The sequence below is a fragment of the Loxodonta africana genome, chromosome 18 (genome assembly GCF_030014295.1).
Source record: "Loxodonta africana isolate mLoxAfr1 chromosome 18, mLoxAfr1.hap2, whole genome shotgun sequence".
Lineage (NCBI taxonomy): Eukaryota > Metazoa > Chordata > Mammalia > Proboscidea > Elephantidae > Loxodonta > Loxodonta africana.
The window spans coordinates 31,339,619-31,361,957 of NC_087359.1; the positions used below are offsets into that span (position 1 = coordinate 31,339,619).

The following is a 22,339-nucleotide window of genomic DNA, read 5'->3' on the forward strand; positions in this document are numbered from 1 at the left end:
ACAACCACCAAGGCCTCTCCGTGAGGTTACACCTTCTCTTGTTCATCAGGATCTCCAGCTCAGCTTCCAAAGCCTCTCGATGAGGTTGAACCTTCTCCAGCCAGCAGGAGGCTCCAGTTCAGCCTCCAGAACCCACTGAAGGGGGTTAAATCTTCTCCAGTCCAGCAGGAAACCCCAGCACAAACTCCAGAACCTCCCCAGGAGGTTAAACCTCCAATACATCATGAAGCCCAGGCACAACCTCCAAAGCTCTCTGAGGGTACTGCACCTTTTCCAACCCATCAGCAGTGTCCAGCTGAGCCTTCAAGGCCCTCTGAGGAAATTAAACCTTCTTCAACCCAGGAAGAGGCTCCTGCTCAGGCTACAAAGCCTGCTGAGGAACCTGGACCTTCTCCAGTATAGCAGGGGGACACACATCAGCCTGCACAGCTCCCTGAAGAGGTAGAACCTTCTCCAGTCCAGCAGAAAGCCCCGGCTAAACCTCTAGAACCTCCTACGGAGGTTATAACTCAAACTACCACAAATCATGAGGTTCCAACACCAGGTCAGAATCAACCTTATCTTTCAAACTTGCCCAATGGTACAGTGAAACTTGTTGATCTGCAGCTTACCCTAACTCCAGAACCCACTAAGGAGATTCAGTCTTGTCCCACCCAGCGTGAGGTCCCAGCTCAGCCTCCAGGGACTCCTTAGAAGGGGAAACCTTCCTCAGTTCAACCTCCTGAGGAGGTCAAACCTTCTCCAAGCCAGCAGGAGTACCCAACTAATCCTCCAAAGCCCACTGAGAAGGTTGAACTTTCTCCAGCCCAATTAGAGGTCCCAGGTCAGCCTCCAGAGCCCCCAAATGAGGCTTGAACCCTACCCTCATTGCGTGATGGAGTGACAATTCAACCCCCTGTCATCCTCAAGCTCACTGTTCAGTCTTGCCTAAAGTATCAGTTAAACCCATGGTTGAGCATTCTCCAAGAGAACGGGATGCCCCAGTTCAGCATCCCGAGTCCCCTGAGGACGTTGGACCCTTTTCAACCGAGGAGCAAATCCTAGCTCAGCCTGCAGATCCACCTAAGGAGGTTGAACCTGATTCAGTTCAGCAAGAGGACCCAGTTCAACTTCTAGATCCTCCTGGTGATTCCCAACCTTCTCCAGTCGAGCAGGAGAACCCACCACAGCACACAGAGCCCAATAAGGATAAAACTTCTCTCACACACCAGGAGGACCTAGCTCAGCCTCCAGATCTCCGTGAGGAGATTGAACTTTCACCCATTCAACTGGATGGCCCAACACAGCTCTCAAACCCCGTTAAAGAGGATGACCCTTCTCCAACCCAGCGGGAAGACCCACCTCTAACTCCAGAACCCTCTGAGGAGGTTGAACCTTCTCCAGGCCTGAAAGAGGCCTAGCTCCACCTCCAGAATTCCCTACAGAGGTTGTAACTCAACCAGCAGGGCATCCTGAGGTGACGGTTTCACATCCAGGTCAAGGCAAAACTCAGCATCCAACGTTGGCCAAAGCCACAGTTAAATCTTTCTATCTGGAGCTTACCATAACTACAGAAACCCTCACAGAAGTTTAACCTTCTCCAGAACAGCAGGAGGCCACAATTCAATCTCCAGAGCCCCTCGGTGAGGTTGAACCTTCTTTAAGCCAGCTGGTGGCTCCAAATGAAACTCCAGAGCATCCTACAGAGGATGTACCTTCTCCAGACCAGCAAGAGGTCTCATCACAGTTTCCAGAGTTCATGGAGGAGGTTGAACCATCTCCAGCCCTGCAAGAGTCCCCAGCTCAGCCTCCAGAGTTCACCGAGGAGGCTGAACCATATCCAGTCATGCAGGAGGCCTCAACTCAGCCTCCAGAGTCTTCTATGGAGCTTGGAGTTTCTCCAGCCCAGCAGGAAGACTCAATAGAGTCTGTAGATGCCACTGAAGGGTTCCAAGTTTCTTCAGGTCAGCCGGAAGCCCCAGGTCAATTTCCAGAGCAACCTGAGGAATTTGAACCTCCTTCAAATGTACAGGAGACCCCAGCTGAGACTTCAGAGCCCCCTACAGAGGTTGTAACTCAACATACAGGGCATCATGAGGTGACAGTTTCACCTACAGGTCAGAGTGAAGCTCACCATCCATTTTGCGTGAAAGAATTAAACTTTTGAATCTGGAGCTTACTGTATCTTCACAACCCACTACAGAGACTGGACCTTTTCCAAACCAAGTAGTGGTCTCATCCCCAGTCTCCAAAGCCCCCTGAAAAGGCTAAACCTTCTTCAGTCCAACAGGAAGCCCCAGTTCAGTTTCCAGAGCCCTTTGAGGGGATAGAACGTTTTTCAGCCCAGCAGAAGGCACCAGCTCAGCATCCTGAGGTGGTAAAATCTTCTCTGGTCCAGTAGGAGACTTCACCTCTGCCTCCAGAGCCTCCTACACAGGTCGAAACGTCCCCAAACCTGTAGGGGACCCATTTCAGACTCCAGAGCCCCTCAAGGAGGGAGAACCTTCTCCATCCCAGCCGGAAGACCCAGACCAGTCTCCCAGGCCCCCCATAACGGCAGAACCTTCTCCATCCCAGCAGGAGGCCCCACTTCAGTCTCCTGAGCCCTCTATGCCAGCAGAACTTTCTCCATCCCCACAGAAGGTCCCAGCTCTTACTCTAGAGCCCCCTAAGGAGGTAGAATCCTCTCTGGTCCAGTAGGAGACTCCACCTCAGCCTTTAGAGTCTACTACACAGGTGGAAACTTCCCCAAACCAGCACGAGATCCCACTTCAAACTCCAGAGCTCCCCAAGGGGTTTGAACCTTCTCCAACCCAGCAGGAGGCCCAGCTCTTACAACAGAGCCCACTGAGGAGTTAGAATCTTCTCTGGTTCAGCAGCAGACTCTGTCTCGTCTCAGCCTCCAGAGTCTCCTACACAGGTGAAAATTTCCCCAAACCAGCAAGGAGTCCCATTTCAGACTCGAGAGCCCCCTAAGGAGGTTGAACCTTCTCCAGCCCAGCAGAAGGATCCAGCTCAGTCTCCTGAGCCTCCCATGCAGGTAGAACCTTCTCCAATCCAGCAAGAGGACTCGTCTCAGCTTCCAGAGCCCTCTAAGGAAGTCAAACCTTCTCCAATCCAGTAGGGGACCCCAACTCAGTCTCTTGAGCCCCCTATGCAGGTACGATCTTCTCTAATCCAGCAAGAGGCCCCATCTCAGCCTCCAGAGTCCCCTGAGGACATCCAACCTTCTGCAGCCCAGCAGGAGGCTCCCGCTTCACCTCAAGAACCCCCTACAAATGTACAACCAACTTCAGTGCAGCAGTAGTTCCCAGCTGCACCTTCAGAACCCTCTAAGGAGGTAGAGTCTTCTCCAGTCCAGGCGGAGGCCACAGCTCTACCTCCAGAGCCTTTTGAGAACGTCCAACCATTTCCAGTCCAGCAGATGGCCTCTTCCCCACCTCCAAAGAACCTCCAGAACCCCCTAAATAGGTTGAACCTTCTCCAAACCAACGGGAAGCCCCAGCCTCACCTCCAGAGCCCCCTAAGGAAGTGGAGCCTCCTCTGTCCCTGCAGGAGTTCCCACCTCAGGCATCTGAGCCTTCTAAGGAGGCTGAACTTTCTCCAACTCAGCAGGAGGTCCCAGTTCATCCTCTGGAAACCCCTAAGGAGACAGAGCCTCTTGAATCCAGCGGGGAGCTCCAGCACAGTTTTCAGAGCCTCCTAAGGTGGAGGAATCTTCAACAACCCAACAGGTGGCCCCAGCTCAACCTCTGGAGCCTCCTAAGGAGGGTGCAGCTCAACTTCCAGTGCTTCCTGAGATGACAGTTTCACCAACAGGTCAATGTCAAGCTCAGCATTTAAACTTACCCAACATTACAGCTCAGCCTTTGGATCTGGAGCTTACCATAACCCTGGAACACACTATGGAGGTTGAACAGTCTACAGCACCACAAAATCTACAGCTTCTCCTCCAAACTGTCCTGAGGTGACCATTCCACATCCAGACCAGTTTCAGGCTGAGCATCCAAATCTGACTGAAAGTACAGTTCAAACTTTGGACCTAGAGCTTACCATAACACCAGGACCCACGACACAGGTTGAACATTCTACAGCCCTGCAGAAGACTACAGGTCCTTCTCCAAAGTGCCCTGAGGTGACACTTCTACATCCAGACCAGGTACAGGCTCAGAAGCCAAACCTGACTGAAGTCACAGTTCAACAACTGGACCTGGAAGTTGCTGTAGCTCCAGAACCCAATATGGAGGTTGAACCTTCTCCAATCAAACAGGAGACCCCAACTCAGCCCCCAGAGCTTCTTAAGGAGGTTGTGGCTCAACTCCTAGTGAACCATGAGGTGACAACTCCACCATCAGGATAGGATCAAGCTCAGCATTCAAATTTGCCCAAAGTCACAGTTAAACCTGTAGACCTGGAACTGACCATAACTCCAGAACCCACTATGGAGGTCGAATATTCTACAGTCCTGCAGAAGACTACAACTTCTTCTCCAGAGTGTCCTGAGGTGACGTTACCACCTCCAGACCAGGTTCAGGCTCAGCATCCAAACCTGACTGAATTTACAGTTCAACCTTTGGACCTGGAACTTACCGTAACTCCTGAATTCACTTCAAAGATTTCTGAATTCAAAGAATTCACTCTACAGCCCTGCAGAAGACCACACTTCGTCCGAAGCAAATCACGGTTCAGCCTTTGAATTTGAAGCCTACTGTATCTCCAGGACCCATTCCAGAAGTAAACATACTACAGCCCTGCAGAAGACCACATCTCCTCCGAAGCGAGTTACAGTTAAACCTTTGGATCTAGAGCTTAGCATATCTCCAGAACCCACTATGGAAATTACACATTCTGCAGCCCTGCAGACCACATCTCCTCCAAAGCGAGTTACAGTTAAACCTTTGGATCTAGAGCTTACCGTAACTCAGCAACCAGGGTCATCTGAAGCAGTTGTTTTTCCCCTGGTGACTCAGCAATTATTGGTGCCTTCTGTAAATTAAAAAAACAAACAAAAAAAAATTTTTTTTTTTAATCTGTAAATTATACCCCTGAAGGGTTCAAAAAGCTCTAACTGAGCAACAGGAACAGAATGCCATCACACATCACTCCCTAAAAGGACAGAAATGGCTCTAAATGTGCTATAGGAACAGAATGTTGTTATATATTCCACCCCAAGAAGGGCACACATGGCTTTAACTGTGCGACGGGAACAGAATGCCATCAACGGGATGAACGTTGTCGTATGTAAGCTCTGTCTGCCGAGATGAAACGCTGTCCTGTACGGGCCTCCGCCCAGAGAAGAGGCTCCGCAGAGTGCCTGTGCCAGAGCCCAGCGAGTACAATGGCACCTTCTCTGTCTTGTAAGCATTGCCTTTCCTCATTTGTTCTCTGCTCTCTGCTTAACATGACAGCCTTTTCCTTGAGGTCTTCCTGGGCTTCCTCATCTTCCCAACCCATGTTGAGCAACTTTCTTTTTTACCTTTTGTTTGTCAACTTTTCCTTATCCTCATTCTTCTCCTTACTATTGTGACCACTTCTCCAGGCTTTTACTTGTTATTGCCCTTATTATTTTTCCTTACCCATTTTTCTTTAGCCCCGTCGGTTCATGTCTTTAACCTCTGCTCTGTTCCCAGTTTTCCTCCATCCTCTTTATAGGGTCGTGTTCCTTTTTCCATCCTGTTGGGTGGAAAACAACAAAGTGGTTAAAGAGAGATTCTGGAGCCAAACTGCCTGAGTTTGACCCCAGCTCTGTGACTCAGTTTCCTCACCTGTAAAATTACTATCCCACAGGATTATTGTGGAATTTAAATAAGTTCATACATGTTAAGCATTTATATCAGCACCTAGCATATATGAATGTTAGCTATTATTATTTTATCCCTCAGGTCCAGACTTCATCTTTGTCCCCGGCTTTCCACATATAAAAAAAAATCTGTTATATGACAAGTCCAGGGCTAGGCACTGTAGGAGCGACAGAAGTAGAAGACATTAGCTTAGGAACATAACAATGATAGATTGGGGAAAAAGAGTATACATGAAAAGTGAAGTGGTGCATAATTAAGTACTAAAAGAGATACAGACCACAGGTGCCATAGTTCACCAGAATCCGTAATCACCTGCATATGGAGGACAGAGAAAGCTGCATGGGCAAGATAAAACTTCAGCTTAAAGAGTGACCGAAACCAAAACCCGCTGCCGTTGAGTTGATTCCAACTCATAGAGACCCTAGAGGACAGAGTAGAACTGCCCCATAGGGTTTCCAGGGAGCGGCTGCTGGATTCGAACTGCTAGCCTTTTGGTTACCAGGCAAGCTCTTAACCACTGCACCACCAGGGCACCAAAGAGTGACTAGGATTTGCTAAATAGAGAAAAATAGGGAATACAGCCTTGGCAAAGGCATGGCTGCAGGAATGGTCAGGATTTAGTAGACCAGTCTGGCTACAAAGAATTGGGTTAGGAAGCAATGGAAGATAAGATGGTGAAAAACCTTAAATATCGCTATGATAGAAGTTTGAAAGTTACACTATGAGATATGGAGAGCCACTGAAAGTTTTCAAGCAAGAGGGATAAATGATTAAAACAGGAGTATTATTTTAGAATCCATATGCAGGGCCGCCTAGAGAAGAAAGCTTGATTCAGGGAGGCCAGATAGAAAGCTCTAGCAAAATCTATGAGCAAAGCAAAAAGGGACTGAATCAGAGCAGTGGTGATAGGAATGGAAGGAGAATCCTGGGAGCACTTCAAAAACAGGACAGGATTTGATGATGGACTAGAGAGTCGGGGGAGCAGCGTATAGGAAAGAGAAAAACTCAAATACGACTCCAAAGTTTCTGTCCTGGACGATTAGCAAAATGATGGTGGTAGAACACACATATGGAGATCCATCAGTCAGGAAGGACAGCCAGTTTGAGAAAGATGAGTTCAGTTTCAGGCATCTTTTTTTGGTGACCATAAAGCAATCAAAGTTTCTGGTGGAGTGGAAATGTCCACCAGGCAGATGGGCAGGCAACTTAACTGTTTTGACTTAATTTCAAGTGTCACCTATTTGACTTTATAAACTGAGTAGGTAAGTTGTTGCTGAGGGAAAAGGACAGCATTAAAGGAAAGATTCAAAGTTATCTACAGAGTCAGTGGTTGAAACTGAACCTCGAGAATTTAACATTTTAAATGCATGTCATTCGTGGATACATTTCCCCAGTATAATAATTTTAAAAAGTGTCACAGAAGAGTACAGCATAAAATGTGAAAGTCCTTTCCCCTTCCCCTTCCCACCCCCCTCCCTATCACTGGCAAAATAACCCTGTCACCACTGTGTATGTGTCCTTCCTTCCAGTCTCTTCCCTTTGCATTTACATACATACACATTCCTATTTTTTCTAACGAGGTAGTATGGTACTTCTCGCTCAGCAGTGATTTGCATTTTTTCAGTAAGCAGTATGCCTAAGAGATCTTTCCACTCCAGTCCATCGGTCCTTCTAGTTGCTAATTGCCTTTATCCTTCCAGCACCTGGAGAGGTTTCAACAGAGGGCCCTTCGCCAAAGCTGTGGCATTGCCTGGCCTGGCATGCATTATCTTTATACATATTTGCTGATAATGATAAAGGAGGAGAATTGGGCAGATAGGAAGTTCAGGTTCTGAGCAGTTGGCCTTATCATTTATGCCACTGCCCCCCACAGTCTGTCTTTATTAACTGAATCAACTTGGCAGCTGACAGCTGTGGAAATTAGAAAGCTGATGTTTTCTGAATTTGAATATTTCCCATAAGGTTGCCATGATTCTTTATACTTATTCTGTTCATTCTTATTCCTACATATTCAAAGATCTGAACTGTGTTTCTTCACAGAAATTTCCAAGGAAACTCTATTTCTTATATTGAGGAAAATACTTGAAAGGCATACCATTGGACTGAGAAACTGTGAGTATATCCTCTCCAAATACAAATACAGAAAGCTAACTGCATTGTAAGATCCTTCCTGGACCAGAATTTTGAGGTCAATACCTCTGATAAAAGATATTTTCCACTTTCCATATCCCAAACTGACCTCTATTAATTGCAATTCTATGGTAATTTTAAAAATTAAATTTGGTGGATTCTCTTTAAAATAAGTAATAAATAATACATGATCCTATTCTCAGTGTATAAAACTGAAATAACAGGTATGGTGAAAACCTTTCTTGTTCCCTAATCCCCCGCCCCTGAGGTAACCACTTCTCTGAGTTTTGTGTGTGTCTTTCTAGATCATACTCCATGCATTTGCCTACATCCACATTTACATATAGCAGAGTAGGTTTATTGTATGTTTTCTTTTTGTATTTTTTTTAATAGACTTTTTTTTTTTTAAGGACAAGGATGTTTATCGGAACACTTTTGAGGGAGGGGTTGGTTTTTATTTTTTTGAAAGTAGAAAGCAACTTTATCCTATACCTATAAAAATACAGTCTCTGGACTTCGCAGTCCTGTGGATGAAATCCCATGGATGAAGTCTGGGAAGCCCTATAACTTTTCCAGTCACCCAGATAATAAAATTCCTCAGATCACTTTCAGTCACAAGAACAGTGGTAGTTCCAGTCCAGTGTCTCAGTCACACAAGTCTATACTCTCAATGAATCGAAAACTTCTCCCTTCCCCCAGCCTGAGCCATTTTTTTAAACCTAGAAGTTTACAATGTGAAGAGGGGTCCTGGGGGCTTCTTCTCTGTTTGCTTGCCCTGGATCTCTCATTCTCTATCCCTCCATTCAGCTGGCTGCCTCCGGCTTCTTATAAGTTGGTGAGGAGTGCGGTGGAGAGGAAGGAGCTGATGTCCTCTGGTAGTGGTGCCCTCTGGGTATGGCATTTCCCATGATGGATTCTCCACTTCCTGGGTTTCTCAAAAATAGCACAGCTGGAGTTGTCCAGCTGTCACTCCCTTGCCCTGGTGGTGCTTCTTCTCCAGCTGGCTTCTCATGAAGACCCTTCAGCTTCCACATACAACTGTATGATGCTAGCTTCTTTCTGCCAAGGCTATCCTTATCTCCAGCAGGAACCGATACCAATGGAGCCCTTTTTAAAAGTCCATCTGTGGGGTCCATTTCTGTCGCATAGAACACAAGGAGATTTGTCAACATTTAATAAAATTATTTTATCATATCATATGCTTTAAGTATATTTTAGATATATAACTCATTCAGCTTGTAGAAAATGTCATATAATCTAATCGGCAGAGCTAGTCCTCACCGTCAAACAAATCAGCCAAATCAGACTTGTTTTAGGAAAAAGTCCAATTCCATTTTTTTAAAGCAGACTTTTTTCTTTTTAGAGCAGTTTTTGGCTTACAGAAAAATTGTGCAGAAAGTACAGAGCTCCCAAACAGCCCCTACCCCTGCTCATTGGTTCTCCTGTTAACACCTTGCATTCCTGTGATACGTTTGTTACAATTGATGAATCACTATTGGTGCGTTATTATTAACTAAGGTCCTTGCTTTACATTAGGGTTCACTCTTCCTGTTGTGCAGTCTTGTAGTTTTGACAAATGCATAATGCCCTCTATGCATCATTATAGCATCATACAGAATAGTTTCATTGCCCGAAAAATGCCCTGTGGTCCACCTGTTCATTCTCTCACCCTCCCCCTGAACCCCTGAAGCCACTGATCTTTTTATTGTCTTTCTAGTTTTTCTTTTCTAGAATGTCATATGGTTGAAATCATACAGCATGTAGCTTTTTCTGACTGGCTTCCTTCACTTAGCAGTATGCAGTTAAGGTTCCTCCGTGTCTTTTCATGGCTTGATAGCTCATTTCATCACTGAATAACACTCCATTGTATGGATTCACCACAGTTTGTTTATTAACTCATCTATCGAAGGGCATTTTGGTTGCTTTCAAGTTTTAGGAATTATTAATAAAGGTGCTATAAACATTCTTGTGCAGTTTTTTGTGCAGCTATGTGGACATAGCTTTCAATTTATTTGGGTAAATACCCAGAAGCATGTTTGCTGGGTTATATGATAAGCCCATGTTTAGCTTTCTAAGAAACTACAGGCTGTCTTCCCAAGGGGACATATCATTTGGCACTCCCACCAGCAATGACTGAGAGTTCCTGTTGCTCCATATCCTCACCAGCATTTGGTGTTATCAATGTTTTGGATTTTAGCTATTCTGATATGTGTGTAGTGGTACCTCATTGTTTTAATTTGCAATTCCTTGTTGATATATGGTGTTGAGATTTTGCCAGCTGTATTTCTTCTTTCGTAAGATATCTGTTCAGATCTTCTGCTGGACTGTTTTCCTATTGTTGAGTTTTAAGTGTTCTTTGTATGTTTTAGATACAAGTTCTTTATCAGATATGTGTTTTGCAAATACTTTCTCCCAGTCTGTGGCTTGATTTTCACTCTCTTAAGAGTGTCTTTTCAGAAGTGAAACTAGATAACTGGGAGCTCTTAAAAATCAAAAAGACCTATGCTCATCCAAAGACTTCACCAAAAGAGTAAAAAGATTATCTATAGACTGGGAAAAAGTGTTTAGCTATGACATTTCCGATCAGCACCTCATCTCTAAAATCTACATGATAGTGCAAAAACTCAACTACAAAAAGACAAATAACCCAATTAAAAAACGGGCAAAGGATATGAATAGGCACTTTAACTAAAGAAGACATTCAGGTAGCTAACAGATACATGAGGAAATGCTCATGATTATTAGCCATTAGAGAAATGCAAATCGAAACTACAATGAGATTCCATCTGACTCCAACAAGGCTGGGATTAATCCAAAAAACACGAAAATTTTGGAGAGGTTGTGGAGAGATTGGACCACTTATACACTGCTGGTGGGAATGTAAGACGGTACAACCTCTTTGGAAATTGATTTGGGGCCTCCTTTTAAAAGCTAGAAATAGAACTACCCTACAATCCAGCAATCCCACTCCTTGGAATATATCCTAGAGAAATAAGAGCCTTTACACGAACAGATGTATGCACACCCATGTTCATTGCAGCACTGTTTGCAATAGCAAAAAGATGGAAGCAACCAAGGTGCCCATCAATGGATGAATGGATAAATAAATTATGGTATATTCACACAATGGAATACTACGTATTGATGAAGAACAATGATGAATCTGTGAAACATTTCATAACATGGAGGAATCTGGAAGGCATTACACTGAGTGAAATTAGTCAGTTGCAAAAGGACAAATATTGTATGAGACCACCCACTATTACAAGAACTTGAAAAATAGTTTAAACAGAGAAGAAAATATTCTTTGATGATTAAGAGAGCGGGGGGCGGAGAGGGGCTTTCACTAATTAGTAGATAAGAACTCTTTTAGGCAAAGGGAAAGACAATACACAATACAAGCAAGGTCAGCACAACTGGACTAAACCAAAAGCAAAGAAGTTTCCTCAATAAACTGAATGCTTTGAAGGCCAGCATAGTACAGGCAGGGGTTTGGGGACCCTGGTTTCAGGGGACATCTAAGTTAATTGGCATAATAAAATCTTTTAAGAAAACATTCTGCAGCCCACCTTGGAGAGTGGCATCTGGGGTCTTAAATCCTAGCAAGCAGCCATCTAAGATGCATCAATTGGTCTCAACCCACCTGGATCAAAGGAGAATGAAGAACACCAAAGACACAAGGTAATTATAAGCCCAAGAGACAGAAAGGGCCACATAAACCGGAGACTACATCAGCCTGAGACCAGAAAAACTAAATGGTGCCCGGCTAACAACTGATGACTGCCCTGACAGGGAACACAACAGAGAACCCCTGAGGGAGTAGGACAGCAGTGGGTTGCAGACCTCAAATTCTTGTAAAAAAAGACCAGACTTAATGGTCTGAGATTAGAAGGACCCCCGAGATCATGGCCCCCAGGCCTTCTGTTAGCCCAAGACAGGAACCATTCCCAAAGCCAACTCTTCAGATAGGGATTGGAGTGGACTATATGGGAGAGAAAATGATACTGGTGAGGGGTGAGCTTCTTGGATCAAGTAGATGCATGAGACTATGTGGGCAGCTCCTGTCCAGAGGGGAGATGAGAGGGCAGAGGGGGTCAGAGGCTAGAAAATAGAGAGTGGAGGGAAGGAGTGTGCTGCCTCATTAGGGGGAGAGCAACTAGGAGTATATTGCAAGGTGTATAAAAATTTTTGTATGAGAGACTGACATCATTAAAGCACGATAAAAAAATTTTTTTAAAGTGTCTTTTGTAGAGCAGAAATTTTTTATTTTAATGAAGTCGAACTTGTCAATTTTTTTATTTTATGAATTATGCTTTTGATACTGTATCTAAAAAGTTATCCCCAAACCCAAGTCACCTAGATTTTTTCCTGTGTTATCTTCCAGAAGTTGTAACATTTTGCATCTTACATTTAAGTCTATGATTCACTTTGAGTTAATTTTTGTGAAAGATGTAAGCTGTGTCATATTTATGCTTTTGCATGTGGACGTTCAGCTGTTCCAGTACCATTTGTTAAAAAGACTATCCTCTCACTGTTGAGTTGCCTGTGCTCCTTTTGTCAAAGAGTAGTTGACTGTATTTGTGTGGGTCAATTTGTGGACTCTATTCTGTTTCACTGATCTATTTTCCTATTCTTTTGTCAATACCACACTGTCTTGATCACTATAACTTTAGAGTAACTCTTGAAGTAGGATAATGCCAGTCCTCCAACTCTGTCTTCCATTATTTGTTGGCCATTCTTGGTCTTCTGCCTTTGTAAATCAGTTTGTCAATATCCACAAAATAGCTTGCTGAAATTTTGATTGGTATTGCATTGAATCTGTAGATGAAGTTGAGAAGAATTGCAGTCTTAATACTATCTCTTCCTATCCATGAATGCTCTGGTGGCACAATGGTTAAGAGCTTGGCTGCTAACCAAAAAATGAGCAGTTCAAATCCATGAGCTGCTCCTTGGAAACCCTATGGGGCAGTTCTACTCTGCCCTATAGAGTTGCTATGAGTAGGAATCAACTCGACAGCAATAGGTTTGATTTGGTTTGGTTATCCATGCGTGTGGAATGTCCCTCCATTTATTTACAAATTGTATTTCTTTCATCAGAGTCTTGTAGTTGTCCTCATGTAGATCTGGTATATATTTTGTTCGATTTGTACCTAAGTATGTCATTTCTTTTAGTGCTAATGTAAGTGGTATGTTTTTACTTTAAAATTCCAGTATTTTATTGCTGGTATATAGGAAAGTAATTGACTTTTGTATATTAACTTTGTACTCTGTAACCTTGCTGTAATTGCTTATTAGTTCCAAGTATTTTTTTGTCAATTCTTTGGGATTTTCTAGATTGACAATCCTATCATCTGTGGATGAAGACAGTTTTGTTTCTTCCTTCTCAATCTGTATACCTTTTATTTCCTTTTCTTTACATCAGCTAGAACTTACAATACAATGTTGATAGGACTGCTGAGCGGGGACATCCTTGTCTTGTTCGTGATGGTAGGGGGAAACCATCTAGTTTCTCTCCATTAAGTATTATGTCAGCTGTAGGGTTTTTTGTAGATATTCTTTATTCAGTTTAAAAAGTTCCCTTCTATTGCTAGTTTGCTAAGAGTCTTTATCAGGGATGGGTGTTGGGTCTTGGCAAATGATTTTTTTTTGCATCTATTAATATGATCATATGATTTTTCTTTAGCCCATTGATATGATGAATTATATTAATTGATATGCAAATGTTGAACCAGCCTTGCAGACATAGGATAAATCCCACTAGGTCATGGTGTATAATTCTTTTTATACATTTTTGGATTCAATTTGCTAATATTTTGCTGAGGATCTTTGCATCTATGTTCATGAGAGATATAGGGCTGTAATTTTCCTTCCTAGTAATGTCTTTGGTTTTGGTATTAGGGCAATACTGGCCTCATAGAATGAGTTAGGAAGTGTTCCCTCCCTCCTCTTCTATTTTTTGGAAGAGTTTTAGAAGGATTGGTGTTAATTATTCTTTAAATATTTATGGAATTCACCAATGAAACCATCTGGGCCTGGTGCTTTCTATTTTGGAAGGTTATTAGTTGTTGAATAATTTTCTTTAATGGGTATAGGACTGCTCAGATTGTCTAATTCTCCTTGTGTCAGTTTTGGTAGCTGTGTCTTTCTAGAGATTGGTCCATTTCATCTAAGTTATCAGATTTGTGGGCATGGAGTTGTTCACAGTATTCCTTTATTATCCTTTTAATGTCCATAGGGAGTTGTGATGGCACAGTAGTTGAGACCTTGGCTGCTAACCAAAAAATTGGCAGTTCAAATCCACCAGCCACTCCTCGAAAACCCTATGGGGCAGTTCTACTCTGTCCTATGGAGTTATTATGAGTTGGAATCGACTCAACAGCAAGAGATTTGATTTTGTTTTTGGTTTTAATGTTCATGGATCAGTTGTGATGGCCCCTCTTTCATTTCTAATATTAATAATTTGTGTCTTCTTTTTTGGTTAGTCTGCCTAGAGGTTTATGAATTTTATTGATCTTTTCAAAGAACCAGCTTATAGTTTCATTGATTTTCCCTATTCTTATTTCAACTTCATTGATTTCTGCTCTGATTTTTATTATCTCTTTTCTTCTCCTTACTTCAGATTTTTTTTTTTTTAAGCTTTGGATTTAATTTGCCCTTCTTTTTCAGATTTCCTAAGGTAAAAGCTTAAACTGATTTTAAACTTGTCTTCTTTTCTGATGTATGCATTCAATGCTATACATTTTCATCTAAGCACTGCTGTGTTACTTATCTAGGGCTCCTATAACATACTCGAATGGCTTTAGCAAATGGAAATTTATTCTCTCACAGTCTAGGAGGCTAGAAGTCTGAATTCAGGGAGCCAGCTCCCAGGGAATGCTTTCTCCTTCTGTTGGTTCTGTGGGGAGGTCTTTGTCATCAATCTTCCCCTGGTTGAGGAGCTTCTCAGCACAGGGACCCTGGGTCCAAAGATGTGCTTCACTCCCAGTGTTTCTTTCTTGGTGGCATGAGGTTCCCCGTCTCTCTGTTTACGTCTCTCTTTTATATCTCAAGAGACATTGACTCAATAGACAACCTAATCCTGTAGATTGTGTCCTGCCTCATTAACATAACTGCCTCTAACCCTGCCTCATTTACATTGTAGAGGTTAGGACTTACAACACATAGGTAATCACATCAGATCACAAAATGGAAGACAACCACACAATACTGGGAATCATGGCTTAGCCAAGTTGACATGCATTCTGGGGGGACACAATTCAATCTAAAACAACTATGTTCACTGCATCTCACAATTTAAAAAATTTTTAATTTATTTCTTGTTGTTGAGAATACACACGGCAAAACATACACCAGCTCAACAGTTTATACATTCTCTGTTTAGTGACATTGATTATATTTTTGAGTTGTACAACTATTCTCACCCTCCGTTTCTGAGTTGTTCCTCCCTCATTAACATGAATTCACTGCCCCCTGAGGTTCCTATCTAATCTTTCAATTGCTGTTGTCAAATTGATCCCATATACATAGTTCTTTAAAGTGCATAATGCTCAAAGGATACATTTTTTACTACTTAACCTAAATTATTGTTTCATTTTAAGGATATTTCTGGGACATTTCTGACTTAAGGTTTAAAGATTATCTCAGAACAATATTTTCAGGGGTTCATCCAAACTTCATGGCTCCAGGAAGTCTGGAATCCATGACAATTTGGAATTCTGTTCTGTATTTTCTCCCTTTTGATCAGGATTCTTCTATGGAATCTTTGACCAAAATGTTCAGTAATGTTAGCCAGGCACCATTCAATTTTGGTCTCATGGCAATGGAGGCAGTTGTTAATGGAGGCAATTAGCCACACATTCCATATCCTCCTTCTATTCCTGACTCTGCTTCTTCTGTTGCTCCAGGCAAAGAGGGTCCAATTGCTGTGCCTTGGATGGCTGCTTGCAAGCTTTTAAGAAACCAGGCACTACGCAATGAACTAGGAGGTAGAACAGGAGCACTAAACATGTTATTAGGCCAATTAACTGGGTTGCCTTATGAAACCATGACCCTAAAACTCCAAATCAAGAAACCAAATCCCATGAGGTTTTTGGCTGTACAGCTACTCTTCTTTCTTTTTTGTCATTGTTGTAAACACGTGTCTTACACAACTTCCGTCAATTTAGCTTTTCAGAGGTGTTCAACTTATTGACAGCAATTACAATCATTGACAGTGCAACCCTACCCTTAATCAATGGACAGTTCCATCACCATTAACCTCCTTTTCCCCATCCTTCCCAGTCCTGTTGTTGTTGCTGTTGTTAGGTGTTGTCAAGTCAGTTCCGACACATAGTGACCCTATGTACAACAGAACGAAACACTGCTCAGTCCTGCGCCGTCCTCAGAATCGTTGTTATGCTTGAGCCTATTGTTGCAGCCACTGTGTCAATCCACCTCATTGAGGATCTTCCTCTTTTTCACTGACCCTCTACTTTACCAAGTATGATGTCCTTCTCCAGGGACTGATCCCTCTTGATAACATGTTCAAAGTATGTGAGATGCAGTCCCACCATCCTTACTTCTAAGGAGCATTCTGGTTGCACTTCCTCCAAGTCAGATTTGTTCATTCCTCTGGCAGTCCTTAGTATACTCCGTATTCTTTTACAACACCACAATTCAAAGGCATCAGTTCTTCATTCTTTCTTATTCATCATCCAGCTTTCACATACACATGAGGCGATTGAAAATACCATGGCTTGGGTCAGGTGCACCTTAGTTTTCAAGGTGACATCTTTGCTCTCCAACACTTCGAAGAGCTCCTTTGCAGCAAATTTACCCAATGCAATGCTTCTTTTGACTTCTTGGCTGCTGCTTCCATGGCTGTTGATTGTGGATCCAAGTAAAATGAAATCCTTGACAACTTCAATCTTTTTTCCATTTATCATGATGTTGCTTATTGGTCCATTTGTGAGCATTTTTGTTTTCTTTATGTTGAGGTGTAATCCATACTGAAGGCTGTGGTCTTTGATCTTCATCAGTAAGTACTCCAAATCCTCTTCACTTTCGGCAAGCAAGGTTATGTCGTTTAAATAACGCGGGTTGCTAATGCGTCTTCCTCCAATCCTGATGCCCCTTTCTTCTTCATATACTCCAGCTCCTCAGATTATTTGCTCAGGATACAGACTGAATAAATATGGTCAAGGATTACAACCCTGATGCACACCTTTCCTGACTTTAAATTACTTAGTACCCCCTTATTCTGTTTGAAAGACTGCCTCTTAATCCATGTACAGGCTCCTCATGAGCACAATCAAGTGTTCTGGAATTCTCATTCTTCTCAGTGTTATCCATAATTTGTTATGATCCACACAATCGAATGCCTTTGCATAGTCATTAAAACACAGGTAAACATCTTTCTGGTATTCTCTGCTTTCAGCCAGGATCCATCTGACATCAGCAATGATATTTCTCACTTCGTGTCCTCTTCTAAACATGACCTGAATTTCTTGGCAGTTCCCCGTCGATATAGTGCTGCAGCTGCTTTTGAAATGAGTTTCAGCAAAATTTTACTAGTGTGTTATATTAATGATATTATTTGGTAATTTCTGCATTTGGTTGGATCACCTTTCTTTGGAATAGGCATAAATATGGATCTCTTCCAGTTGGTTGGCGAGGTAGCTGGCTTCCAAATTTCTTGGCATAGACAAGTGAGCACTTCCAGCGCTGCATTCGTTTGTTAAAACATCTCAATTGGTATTTCATCAATTCCTGGAGCCTTGTTTTTGGCCAGTGCCTCCAGTGCAGCTTAGACTTCATCCTTCAGTACCATTGGTTCCCAATCATTTGCTACCTCCTGAAATTGTTGAACATCGACCATTTCTTTTTGGTATAGTGACCCTGTGTATTCCTTCTGTCTTCTTTTGATGCTTCCTGTGTCATTTCATATTTTCCCCATCAACAACCCAGTGCCGTCGAGTCGATTCCAACTCATAGCGACCCTATAGGATAAAGTAGAACTGCCCCATAGAGTTTCCAAGGATTTTCCCCATAGAATCCTTCAATATTGCAACTTGAGGAATGAATTTTTTCTTCAGTTCTATCAGCTTGAAAAATGCTGAGCGTGTTCTTCCCTTTTGGTTTTCTATCTCCAAGTCTTTGCGCATGTCATCATAATACTTTACTTTGTCTTCTCATGCCGTCCTTAGAAATCTTCTGTTCAGCTCTTTTACTTTATCATTTCTTCATTTCGCTGTAGCTACTTGATGTTCAAGAGCAGGTTTGAGTCTCTTGTGACATCCTGCTGGTATTTGAATACCGGTGGCCCAGCTTCCAGCATCACAGCAACACGCAAAGCCCCACGGTATGACAAACTGACAGACATGTGGGGGTCCTGCCACTGGTAACCACTAATAAACTTTCTTCTCAATACATTTGCCTTTTCTTGCCTTTTTGTATAAGTGAGGTCATACAATATTTATCCTTTTGTGATTGACTTATTTCCCCCAGCATACTGTCTTCCATCTCCATCCCTATTGTAGCATGTATCAAGACTTCATTTCTCCTACTGGCCGAGTAGTATTCCATTGTATGTATGTACCACATTTTGTTTATCCATTCATCTGTTGATGAGCATTTAGGTTGTTTCCATCTTTTGGCTATTGTGAATAGTGCTGCAATAAACACTGGTGTACAAGTCTCTGTTTGAATCTCTGCTTTCAAGTCTTTTCGATATAGTCCTGGAAGTGGAATTGCTGGGTCATGTGGTAGTTCTATTTTTAGTTTTTTGAGGAACTGCCACACTGTTTTCGACAATGGCTGTACCATTTTGCATTTCCACCAGCAATGGGTAGGGGTTCCAATTTCCCCACATTGCATCTCACAGATTTTTATATTTTCATTTGTATATATATTTTTCATTTTTGCTTAGTTCAAAAACATTTTTTAAATTTCTTTTGAGACTTCTTCTTTGACCCATGTGTAATTTAGAGGTGTGTTGTCTAATCTCCATATATTTTTGGGTTTTCTAACTATCTTTTTGTTATTGATTGCTAGTTGAATTTCAATGTGTCCTGAGAGCACACTTTGTGTGATTTCTGTTGTTTTCAATTTAGTAAGGGGTGTTTTATGGCCGTGGATGTGGTTTATCTTGGCAAATGTTCCCTGTGAGCTTGAGAAGAATGTGTATTCTGTATATTCTTGGATAAAATATTCTAGAAATGTCAATTAGATCCAGTCAGTTAATAGTGCTGTTCAGCTCAGGTATGTCGTTACTGATTTTACGCTGGCTGGATCTATCAGTTACTGATAGAGTGGTGTTGATGTCTCCAATTATAATAGTGGATTTTTCTATTTCTCCTTGCAGTTTTATCAGTTTTTGCCTCACATATTCTGATGCTCTGTTGTTAGGTCATACACTTTAAGGATTGTTACATCTTCTTGGAGAATTGATTCCTTCATTATTGTGTAATACCCCTCTTATAATTTTCCTTGCTCTGAAATCTGCTTTGTCTGAAATTAATATAGCTACTTCAGCCTTCTTTTGATTAGTATTACCATGGTATGTTTTTCTCCATCCCATTACTTTTTTTTTTTTTTAATTTTTATTGTGCATTAAGTGAAAGTTTACAGATCAAGTCAGTCTCTCACACAAAAACTTATATACACCTTGCCACATACTCCCAATTGCTCTCCCCCTAATGAGACAGCCCACTTCCTCCCTCCACTCTCTCTTTTCGTGTCCATTTCGCCAGCTTCTACCCTCTCATCTCCCCCCCAGGGAGGAGATGCCAACATAGTCTCAAGTGTCCACCTGATCCAAGAAGCTCACTCCTCACCAGCATCCCTCTCCAACCCATTGTTCAGTTCGATTCCTGTCTGAAGAGTTGGCTTTGGGAATGGTTCCTGTCCTGGGCCAACAGAAAGTCTGGGGGCCGTGACCACCGGGGTCCTTCTAGCCTCAGTCGGACCACTAAGTCTGGTCTTTTTATGAGAATTTGGGGTCTGCATCCCACTGCTGTCCTGCTCCCTCGGGGGTTCTCTGTTGTGTTTCCTGTCAGGGCAGTCATCGGTTGTAGCTGGGCACCATCTAGCTCTTCTGGTCTCGGGCTGATGTAGTCTCTGGTTTATGTGGCCCTTTCTGCCTCTTGGACTCATAATTACCTTGTGTCATTGGTGTTCTTCATTATTCTTTGATCCAGGTGGGTTGAGACCAATTGATGCATCTTAGATGGCCGCTAGGTAGCATTTAAGACCCCAGACGCTTCTCTCCAAGGTGGGCTGCAGAATGTTTTCTTAAAAGATTTTATTATGCCAATTGACTTAGATGTCCCCTGAAACCGTGGTCCTCAAAACCCTACCCCTGCTATGGTGGCCTTCGAAGCATTCAGTTTATTTAGTTGGTTTAATAGAACAAGGAATTAAGATTAACCTCTGTTTGTTGCCTAAAGAACAAGAAAATATAGAATACCTACATTAATTTGAATGCCATTAACCCAAAATATTTTGATAATTTAATTGAATTAAGTTAGCATTTAAATATTAAATATGTAACTAAAGACTTGAATTATGTAAACAATACTATAAAGAACATATTTAGCTACCAAGGACTGGTGTAAAGGATTTCAATGCAGGAATTGTTTTACCATATTACAAATAAATGTTTCAAATGATGGTTAATTAGGATAGCTAGAAATGTTTACACTAAGTAAACATATCAGAAATGCCCCTAACCCTTTACTAAAAAAAAAAAAAAACCAAACCCATTGCTTCGATTCCGACTCGTAGCGACCCTATAGGACAGAGTAGCACTGCCCCATAGAGTTTCCAGGGAGCACGTGGTAGATTTGAACTGCCAACCTCTTGGTTAGCTGCCATAGCACTTAACCACTACACCACCAGGGTTTCCCCTTTACTAAATTACAAAATCTTTATTTTGTAAATCTTCAAGCTGAAAGAACTGAAGAAAAAATTTAAGTCTTGAGTTGCAACAGTGAAGGATTCTATGTGGAAAATATCAAAAGACGCAGGAAACATCAAAAGAAGGTAGAAGGAATACATAGAGTCATTATACCAAAAAGAATTAGTCGGTGTTCAACCATTTCAAGAGGTGGCATATGATCAGGAACTGAAGGTATTGAGGAAGAAGTCCAAGCTGCTCTGAAGGCATTGGTGAAAAATGATTGTAGGGATGGCTCAGGACCGTGTGGTATTTCGTTCTGTTGTGCATAGGGTCACTGTGAGTTGGAACCGACTTGACGGCACCTAACAACAACAAATACAAAATAAAAATCTCACCAGCCCTTTTGCCAAGGAGGGAATACTTGCATGGTATTTATATCTGTTTAGAGATAAGGAGATATTATGCCCTTTGGTATAAAAGCTTAATTTTTATCCTTTGTCTATGAAGCCTAGAGTTGTATTCATCATTAATCCTTATTAAGCTATTTTGATGATGCTCTTTAGCAAATGGATTCTTCTTACAAGTTTAGAAGGCTTGAGAGAATTGGGGATAAAAAGCCTGACATGATGCTAAAAGTTGTCCTTTAAATTATGAAACCCTTTAGGCCTTAGTGGGACAACCAGTTTTGCACTGATTTTCTTGGGTACCTCTGGCATCTAGGCTTCCAAACCTTATAAACACAATTTGGAGAAAAACAAATGAGATAACTGCTGAGTGGAGCAGGCCCTTCCTTACTTCTACTTTTAAATACTTTGTAAGCTAGTTACTTCATGTTAGTATTTATATTCTCATTCATTAAAAAAATATGAATCAGTATAAAAGTTAAAAACATTATGTCAAACACTAGGGTTGGTGGTACAAAGATGTGTAAGACAGCATTCCTAACCTTCTAGAAACTCTTGATGTGGCAGGGGAAGCAAACACATAAACTGGAACCATAACACAACAGGCTGTAAGTGGAGGACTAAGTGCTGCAGAGGCACAGAAGAGCCATGAGTAATAAAAGTAAACTTCTTTGTAAATAGTCATTTTCCTTTCTCACTCCTTAGCTATTCATTCCTTTAATAAATAATTGAGTTTGCTTTATGTCCATCTATCAGTTTCAAACATCGTAGGCAGTGCAGATAAGCAAGACCTAGTCCATGCTTTCAAGGAATTTATGCTCAGAGGAAATGGGATACAAAGATAACTGTATTAAAAAAAAGAAATAGATACGGGCACTGAGAGGTATAAATTGTTTCTGGAGTACAGAGGAGGGAGTGAAGACTTCCAATTGGATCAGGGAAGATGTTTCTAGAGAAATGCCATTTGAACAGGGCCTTGAAGGCCCATCGAGTATCATCAGACAGACATGTTGGGAAGAGTATTCTAAGATTGCAAAAGCAGGGTGGGAAAAAGGCAAAACATAGGAAGTGGAATATGGGTTAGAAGAATGTCATGAGTACCTTTGGGTAAAAGTAGGGAGATTAGGAGATTGGAGCCAGATCTTCTA

General features: G+C 42.0%; 1 long non-coding RNA gene and 1 pseudogene across 1 annotated transcript in view; one reads left to right on the forward strand and one right to left on the reverse strand.

Annotated features, from left to right (window-relative positions):
* Window positions 1-1,738: 1,738 nt before the first annotated feature.
* On the forward strand, window positions 1,739-5,340 carry LOC111751752 (leucine-rich repeat-containing protein 37A3-like; annotated as a pseudogene).
* Window positions 5,341-6,339: 999 nt separating this feature from the next.
* The window catches only part of LOC135228083 (uncharacterized), a 65,330-nt gene continuing 49,330 nt past the window's right edge, over window positions 6,340-22,339 (reverse strand). Inside the window, exon 3 of the long non-coding RNA XR_010318332.1 lies at window positions 6,340-9,048. This is a non-coding gene — a long non-coding RNA (uncharacterized LOC135228083). The remainder of the gene's footprint in view (window positions 9,049-22,339) is intronic.